This window comes from Grammomys surdaster, unplaced genomic scaffold (genome assembly GCF_004785775.1).
Source record: "Grammomys surdaster isolate TR1022 unplaced genomic scaffold, NIH_TR_1.0 185, whole genome shotgun sequence".
In the NCBI taxonomy this organism is placed as follows: Eukaryota; Metazoa; Chordata; class Mammalia; order Rodentia; family Muridae; genus Grammomys; species Grammomys surdaster.
The window spans coordinates 10,427,661-10,436,385 of NW_021604630.1; the positions used below are offsets into that span (position 1 = coordinate 10,427,661).

General features: G+C 49.2%; 1 pseudogene; it reads left to right on the top strand.

The window, feature by feature from the left end:
- Positions 1–1,355: 1,355 nt before the first annotated feature.
- Positions 1,356–5,734, top strand: LOC114621812 (annotated as a pseudogene).
- The last annotated feature ends 2,991 nt before the right edge of the window (positions 5,735–8,725 follow it).

Consider the following 8,725-nt stretch of genomic DNA (forward strand, 5'->3'; position numbering starts at 1 on the left):
TATAAACCATTCCCTCATGCAAAACAAATACAGTGAGTTAGATGTTATTCTCATCCACCTAATTTAATTAATGAATGAATTTAATTAATTAATGAATCCTCACAGCAATATTATTCCATTATCTTCCAGAATAATGTTTGAGTAACTATCTGGACACCCCCATGGCCCAGGCCAAGTTGACAAATAAATTGGCTCATCATGTCCCCCACTTCCCTAGACACGTGTGAGTTGGCAGTTGAGTTGTGAATCTTCTCTAGTGACTGCTCCCACCTGGAAGCAGTCACACTCTTGCTTCCTGGTTATCAACAACGAAGTAGGAAATCTTTCTTCTCCTCAGACTTTAACAGCCTCTTCAGAGCATCTGCATGCTTGTGGCAGGATTCATAGATGTTGGGAGGAGAGGCAAATTCGACAAGCTAGGGAAGGATACCCTACTCCCCCCATGTAGGGCCTCCTCTGCCTTTGCCTGTCTGCCCCTTTCTTCCTGGCATCTCTCTAAAATGGTCTGAGAAGGTCCTGGGGACAGTGGTGAGGTGGCCTCTTCTTGAAATCCTGTCAGCATCCTTCAGAAGCCTTTTGCTGGGGAAGTCTTCCTACTCCCCTCGGGGAGGGGATGGGAAAGGTAAGCAGCTCGGCCATTTTCTTTCTACCTAGATTCACTAAAACTAGCAGGGAGAAGACAACACCTTAAAGCAGGCAGGCAGCTGGGCCAGCAAACAGCTTATTATCTGCAACAAGATCACTCCATTCAAAACCCATTTTTTGAGTCTCTTAGCAAGTCTTTTGTGGTTTCCTTGTCAATCACATGTGTAGAACCTTATCAATAGTATTCAAGGAAGATTAAAATGTTAATTGCTCTTTGCTCTCTCCCTGTACGAGCCAGCCTGTATCACACGGTTTCTGCAATTATCTTGCTAAGCTAAAAGCTAAGCCCTCCCTGTTTCTTTGCTTTCTCCCTCCCTTCCCCTTTTCCATTTCTCCTTCTCCCTTTGGTCCCTCACCGCTCCTTATTTATACAGAAAGTATTCATTAAGCTCTCTGTGGGTAACAGCAGGTAGAAAGATGGGCGAGAACCCATTACTTCTGAGATGGTCACAGCGTAGCGGAAGGAATAGAAATAGAAGCAAACTTCATAATGCCTTTGTGATTAAAACCTATGACTCAGACTGAATGATGCTGGGGAAATTGAGTCAGGAAGCCCAAGAAAGGTATGCTGTGCAGGTTAATGAGAGACAGGCTTGAGATATGCAGGGCTGGGGGTGGGCGAGCATCTGGGGAGAGCAACAACAGAATAATGGGGAAAAACACAAAGCTTAAGTTAGCCCAAGACAGTGTGGCTGTGGTGTTCTGCTGCCATGTCGCAAGCCTGCTTTGTCAAACAAGGATTTTTAGCGTCTTTTCTATATCCTCGGAACACCCCCTCCGAGGTCATAGAAAATGTCAGCTCTCAGAAACACCTTTTTGATGCTTGGCAGTCTTTACGTGCACAGCTGATCTTGCTCTTCATCTTCAGTGCAGGGGTTAGGGCTGCGCAATCCTCTGATGGATTTAGATGACCCCCCAAAAAAAGCAACAACGGGAGCCAGCTCCCTGTCTGAGGCCTAGGTAAAACATGCAGCAGTGATTCACCATTACTCAGTGGATAACCAGTTCATACACTCAAAGCAACTCCATTTCGAACAAACCAAATTGGGCATGCACGCACGCAAGTACGCACACGCACGCACGCACTCACGTGACCAATCAGGCAGGCTAGGAAGCTCAGGCATGTGCTGACTCATTTCCCAGTAGCTTGGAGGGAAGGGGCGTGCTTTTGTATTGCTTTGTAAAATAGCGTGCCCACGTCCTTTGTGAGGAGGTGGAGGTGGACGAGGAGGAGGAGGAGGAGGAGGAGGAGGAGGAGGAGGAGGAGGAGGAGGAGGGTGAAACTGTGGCCATAGTGCCAATAACATGGGAGGAGGATGAAAATAGCAAATGGACGTTGCGATTTTGGCCGACAGAACTAGGAAGCTCGTGCTAGGTCATCTGCCTAGCCCCCAGGCACCGGCCTATTAGCTGTCATTAGCCTTTATCCAGGAAACAATTTGCATCCGTTGAAATCCTTGTAACGTTGGATTTCTGCCCACAGACTCATCATCCTGCCTTTTTCTTGTGGATTAAAGAGAATGTGGCCTGTAAATCACGTTTCTTTGTGGGCAGAAAGTGCTTGCTATTCTGTGGCCCAGGAGACAACGGGCAGCCTTCCGAGCAACAGTATGGCTGCGGTGGAGGACAGTGGGAGCACACCTTCTAGTAGAGGGGCGATACATAAAAGAGTATCCTGTCCCACCTCCTGCTGAGCAGGCTCCGGGATCCCCCAGAATAGGAAGGTTTCTTGTGGAATCCCAGCACCCTCCAATAGAAATCTTCTCCCTGGACTATGATTGGCCCTACTCTAAGCCTGCTCAGAAAGCTTTCCCTCTTAGGTATGCTGGTAGGTAGGGGAGATATCCTGGCCTAACAGCTTAGCCCTTTGAAGCAGGTCACAACACTGAATGTCCCTCTTCCCGAATTTCCTTTGACATTTGTTCTGCATCCCCTGGGGGTTAGTGTGAGTCCTCTTCTGCTCAGCTAACGATCCTTCCATTTTCACGTCATTGTGACCAGCTGGGAGGAGCAGCGGACTCCACCAGGGCCTGAGCTGGACCCCTTATGTTTTTGAAGTGATAGGGTCTCGTTCATGCTGAGAAAGCACACTGGTACCGAGTCATGTACTCCCCACCCCTCTTTATATTTGAGGGAAATTTTTTTGCTAAATTGCCCAAGATGGTTCCGTATTTACTCTGTAGCCTAGGCTGGCCTTGAATTTTCAATCCTCCAGCCTCAGCTTCTTGAGTAGGTCAGTTTAGAATCGTATGCCACCAGGCCAAGTAACCCTGCCCTCTCAGGGAATGGGCCTGTAGCCCACTTACCTAAAGCCTCTGAGCTCCAGACTTTCCTGCCCCCTCTCTACCTTCCCTCTCAGCTTCCCTCCTCTTCCTATCAATTCCCTACTCATGGAGTTGTTATTGAGCTATAAAAATACTATGCTGCGCTCTTCCCTTGCAGCTGCGGCCATCATCGGAGCACCTACCTGTTCACCTCTGACTCTGGGAATCTGTCGCCATCTGCCACTGTGGTGGACATCACAGTAGATCAGATCCATGCCATCATGGACAGGAAAGCTAACATCCAGAACATGTCACCCATTGCTCATGTGGACTATGGCAAGGCGGGCATCCTCGCCTCTGCTCGAGCGGGGAGACACGCTTCACTGACACGCGTAAGGATGAACAGGAACACTGCATCACAATCAAGCCCACTGCCATCTCCCTCTTCTATGAGCTCTCTGCAAACGACCTGAACTTCTTTAAGCAGAGCAAGGATGGCTCGGGCTTCCTCATCAACCTCATTGGCTCTCCAGGCCACATGGACTTCTCTTCAGAGGTGACAGCTGCCTTGCATGTCACAGATGGAGCTCTGGTGGTGGTGGACTGTGTGTCTGGTATGTGTGCTGACAGAAACAGTGGTGTGAACAGGCTATTGCTGAGCACATCAAACCTGTGCTGATGATGAATAAGATGGACCAGCCCCTGCTGGAGGCTGAGGAGCTCTACCAGACCTTCCAGCACATTGTGGAGAATGTCAACGTCATCATCTCTACCTATGGTTAGGGTGAGAGTGGGCCCTTGGGCAATGTCAGGATTGACCCTGTCCTGGGCTTTGGTTCTGGCCTGCATGCCTGGGCCTTCACTCTAAAGTAGTTTGCAGAGATGTACATGGCTAAGTTTGCAGCCAAGGGTGAGGGCCAGCTGGGGGCAGCTGACCGTGCCAAGAAAGTTGGGGACTTGATGAAGCTATGGGGAGACTGGCACTTTGACTCAGCCAATGGCAAGTTCAGCAAGTCAGCCAATAACCCAGATGGGAAGAAACGTTCTCAAACCTTCTGCCAGCTCGTCTTGGACCCCGTCTTCAAGGTGTTCGATGCCATAGCGAACTTCAGGAAGGAGACAGCCAAGCTGACTGAATAGCTGGACATCAAGCCGGACAGCGAGGATAAGGACAAGGAGGGCAAACCATTGCTCAAGGCTGTGATGCGCTGCTGGCTGCCCGTGGGGGACGCCCTGCTCCAGATGATCACCATCCACTTGCCATCCTGTCACTGCACAGAAGTACTGTTGTGAGCTGCTGTACGACAGGTCACCTGACGATGAGCCCCCAAAGGCCCCCTTATGATGTACATTTCCAAGATGGTACCAACCTCTGACAAAGGCCGCTTCTATGCCTTTGGTAGACTGCTCTCTGGGGTGGTGTCCACAGGCTTGTAGGTCCGGATTATGGGCCCCAACTACACGTCTGAGAAGAAAGAGGACCTGTACCTGAAGCCTATCTAGAGAAGCATTCTGATGATGGGCTGATTGAAGATGTGTGCTGTGGGAACATTGTGGGGCTGGTTGGAATGGACCAGTTCCTTGTGAAGACCGGGACCATCACCACCCTTGAGCACACTCCCAATATGTGTGTGATGAAGTTCAGCATCAGCCCTGTCATCAGGGCTGGCAGTGGAGGTCAAGAACCCAGCTGACCTGCCCAAGCTGGTGGAGGAGCTGAAGCGGCTGGTTAAGTCTGATGCTATGGTGCAGTCCATCCTTGAGGAGTCTGGAGAGCACATCATTGCTGGCATTGGTGAGGTGCGCTTGGAGATCTGCCTTAAGGACCTGGAAGAGGATCGTGACTGCATCCCCATCAAGAAATCTGACCCTGTTGTGTCATACCACGAGATAGTCAGTGAGGAGTCCAATGTGCTATGTCTGTCCAAGTCCCCAAACAAGCACAACCGGCTATACATGAAGGCCAGGCCCTTCCCTGATGGCCTGGCAGAGGACATCGATAAGAGTGAGGTGTCTGCCTGCCAGGAGCTCAAAACCCGTGCCCGCTACCTGGCTGAAAAGTGTGAGTGGGATGTTGCTGAAGCTTGCATGATCTGGTGCTTCAGCCCTGACGGCACTGGCCCCAAACATTCTCACTGATATCACCAAGGGTGTGCAGTACCTGAATGAGATCAAGGATAGTGGTGGCCGGCTCCCAGTGGACTAGGAAGGAGGGCACTCTTTGTGAGGAGAACATTCATGGTGTGCAATTTGATGTCCATGATGTGACCCTGCATGCTGATCCCATCCACCAGGAAGGTGGCCAGATCATCCCCACAGCACGTCACTGCCTCTATGCCACTGTGCTGACCGCACAGCCCCGCCTCATGGAACCTATCAATCTGGTGTAGATCCAGTGTCCTGAGCAAGTGGTGGGTGCCATCTACGGTGTCCTGAACAGGAAGCATGGCAATGTATTTGAGGAGTCCCAGGTGGCTGGTACCCCCATGTTCATGGTCAAGGTGTACCTGCCTGTCAATGAGTCCTTTGGCTTCACTGCCAAACTTCGATCCAACACTGGTGGCCAGGCCTTCCCCCAGTGCATGTTTGACCACTGGCAGATCTTGCCTGGGGACTCCTTTGACAACAGCAGCTGCCCCACCCAAGTGGTAGCTGAGACCTGATAGCCCAAAGGCCTGAAGGAAGGCATCCCAGCGCTGGACAACTTCCTGGATGAACTTAAGGCAGCCTGGTACTGCCACACGCTGCACCCATCAGAAGACACCTTGAGATTGTGCCCACAGTGCCCCTCTGGAGGTTGCTGGGGCCACCCGGACATCACTTAGCACTCACACTTGCCACCAATTCTGTTTATTTCGGAATTACAAGGCAGTGGGAATCGCTCTCTGCAGGCTGGATTGGCAGGCCCTGGGGTGGGCAGGACACGGTTCTTAACATTTTCAGAGGGAAACTCGAAGATGTCCAAAAGTCTAAATAAATGCGTTCAGAGGTTTATGGGGTCCATGGCCAAGTGGAGTTCCCCCAGAAGGGGAGGTGGTTTAAGTTCCTTCAGGAAGGCAGGCAGCCACCCTTAGACTTGCAACTCTGCTGTGCAAATCATTGGAGTAATAAACTCTGCTGTGTTTGATCCACAACAAACAAACAAACAAACATAAAAACGCTATGCTATGAAAAATATTAAAATTGTTTATGAATGAATTGTGTGAGACATTTAAATAGTTCAACCTGCGCATCAGGTTCGGGACTCCTCAGCTGTGTTTAGCACAGAGGCTCTTTGCCTGGATGTGACAGTTTGAGACAAGAGTCTTTTTGAGAACTCCCGACCACCACCTTATTTCTAATCATGGTTTAAGGGACGCTTTCACATAAGGCCTTTAATTGATATTCCCCTCAACCATCTCCATCCTTAATCAATACCTGCAACATGCCTCTGCCCTTGACACATGTTTTTAGGATCTGGTTGTATTACTGGGTCTGTATCACTCAACAGTTTGGGACGTTATGCTTTCCTTCCTCGGTTAGAGAGCACAACTCCAGATGTGGCATGTGTTTCACTTAGCCTGAGCTTTCCTCTTGGGGATCTCTTTTCCCACTCGCTGATAGGTAGGTAGGTGCCTTACGACAAAGCGTGGCAGGTCACCTTCATTTTCATAGCTCTGGTGCCTGGAACCCAGTAGATGCTGACATGTACTCATTAACACGAGTTAATTAATGGGTAATTAATCAAGTAAACCTCGTTGTGACTGCATATCCACACAGCATGGAGTGGGGACGGAAGCTGCATGCAGGTACCGTGTGAAATAGAATTACGTCACTTTCGAACTCTGGTCATCTAGCACACACAAGTGCAGCCATGGCGGATGCTGACCTTGGAGACTCCTGAGATGTATCTGTTCACAGTGACTCTTACATCCCCTCTCTTCCCATCTGGCCTTCTAGACTCACACGGTATAGCTGGATCCATCTGTGGCCACTACGTCTAGGGGACAATAATGTCCTTTTCTTACTAGATAATTGAATTTCTAGCAGATTACATCTTATCTAAGATACCCTGGTGCACAGTCAAGTGTCTGGGTTCTGAAGCACTGGGTTTCTTTTTTAAAAAATAGAGCATGATTGTCACTTCTTTTTTGCCCATTCCTGTGGATGGGGCTTTCAGACCTCTGGGAATGCCGATCAATAAAACAGTCGCCAGATACTCGAGGCACAGAGGCATCACGGAGAAGAGCCACTGGGCCCAGCTTCAACTTCCACTGTGATAGTGCATTGCCATTGCTATCTTGGGACCAGACTTTTTCTTACCGAAGGAAGGACCAGTGGGGATGGTTTAATCTCCTGTTGTTGTTGTTGTTGTTGTTGTTGTTATAATGAGGAAACTAAGATTCAAAGTGGACCCAGGCAGGGTCCATTTCCGCTCAAATTCAACCTTTCTGGTTGTTCCTCCAGGGTAGGGTGAGAGGCGTACCATCCCTATGACAGGCATACACGGGGATGAATTTGCACAATATACAGCAACATTTGCAGTGTGGAAACAGGCCAGAGTGAGCAAGATGAAGTCCGGAAATGGGCAAAGCCATAGCTAGCACATCCCTAATGCCGTCTATTTTAACAGCATTAGTATTAGAAGCCTGGCAGCTGACAGTTTAAGAACATAGCATGTAGGAAAACTCAGCCTACGTACAGGGCTGCTGGGGGCCCGGGGAGATATGGAAGTTAGAGGGCAAACGGTTAGGGAGGTGAACTGGGCCAGAGTTCCTGCTGTTATGGAGAAAGCAAGTGTCCAGGGTAGGGGTAGGGGGTGGGTGGGTGGGTGGTGGTGGTGGTGGTGGGTGGAGGGCTGGGGAGGGCTAGAGGAAAAGGGATCTGATACTGCTGGTTCTGAGCCTGGAGTGAGGTGTGCACACCAGCAGCCTCCATCTCATTATGCAATGCAGACAGGCCCGTGTTTTCCCCAGATTACATCTCAATGGAATTTGTTGTAATTAAGTTCTTTTGAAAACCTTGGATTCTGTATATAAATAGAGTGATGCCCCAGCACCAAATTATGTAAGGATAGCAAGCTACATATGTATTAAAACTGAGGTTGGCCAACCAGCTGCCTAGAAGTACAGTGATGCTCTGGACGAGGAGCTGTGACTTCTTGAGGGTAATGGGGGGTGCCGGCTCAGCCTCTTGTCCTTGGATCCTTCTCTGTGACTGTTGCCTCACTCTGAGACTACTTCTTGATTCAGCTGGGCCCTTTCCCTGTCCAAACAATGAAGACAGAGCTTCAGCTACGCCAGGGACATGGATATGGTACCTATCTCTCCTCCCATTGTCTCTTACTGTTCAGTTTGAGATAGGCTTTTGTGGGTTTGTCCAGGCTAGCCTCAACATGGGAGCCCTCTTGTCTTCCACCTCCCATGGTTCCTAGTGTCTACACTTTGATAGGGTGAGGAGATTAGAAACCAGGCAGCTGTGAGGGTAGGGATGCAATACTTTCATTTTTTTTTAATGTAAAAAGCTGAGGCTTAGAGACTTGACATTTTCAAGGTCACAAAATAGGTAAGTAGAAAAGAAAGCCAAGGGCTGGAGAGATGGCTCAGCGGTTAAGAGCACTGACTGCTCTTCCAGAGGTCCTGAGTTCAATTCCCAGCAACCACATGGTGGCTCACAACCATCTGTAATGGGATCTGATGCCCTCTTCTTGTGTATCTGAAGACAGCTACAGTGTACTCATTTACATTAAATAAATAATATTTAAAAAAAGAAAGAAAGAAAGAGAGAGACAGAAAGAAAGAAAGAAAGAAAGAAAGAAAGAAAGAAAGAAAGAAAGA